This window comes from Morone saxatilis, unplaced genomic scaffold, assembly GCF_004916995.1.
Source record: "Morone saxatilis isolate NCDOM2014 unplaced genomic scaffold, NCSU_SB_2.0 Contig19, whole genome shotgun sequence".
Classification (NCBI taxonomy): domain Eukaryota; kingdom Metazoa; phylum Chordata; class Actinopteri; family Moronidae; genus Morone; species Morone saxatilis.
This window is the reverse complement of record NW_023339751.1, coordinates 23139363-23139682: the sequence shown is the minus strand read 5'-3', so window position 1 is coordinate 23139682 and position 320 is coordinate 23139363. Positions and strand designations below refer to the sequence as shown.

At 35.9% G+C, this 320-nt stretch overlaps 1 protein-coding gene across 1 annotated transcript in view; it reads right to left on the bottom strand.

Annotated features, from left to right (window-relative positions):
* The window catches only part of si:ch211-195b21.5 (probable ATP-dependent RNA helicase DDX46), a 24129-nt gene that overhangs the window by 10130 nt on the left and 13679 nt on the right, over positions 1-320 (bottom strand). The gene's annotated exons all lie outside the window — the stretch shown is intronic.

The following is a 320-nucleotide window of genomic DNA, read 5'->3' as shown; positions in this document are numbered from 1 at the left end:
CCACGGTGCTAGTCTCCTATGTTTTGTTATAGGGGCAATAGAATCTAGTGCAGTTCGCAGTGAGCCTGCAGCACTATTAATGAGATGATCAAATTGGGAGGGATTAAAGTTATTATAGGAGTCCTCTGTTATATTCAGACTTGAATTAAACACTGATGGAATCTCCTCCCTAATTTGCCTAATGGCTTATAATCTAGTAATAGGAATTCAAAAGTTATTAAAATCAGATAGAAAAGGATTTTGTGGGAAGTGTTCAATATCAATGCCATATGATAGAACAAGGTCAAGAGTGTGATTAAAACAATGGGTGGGTTTATTTA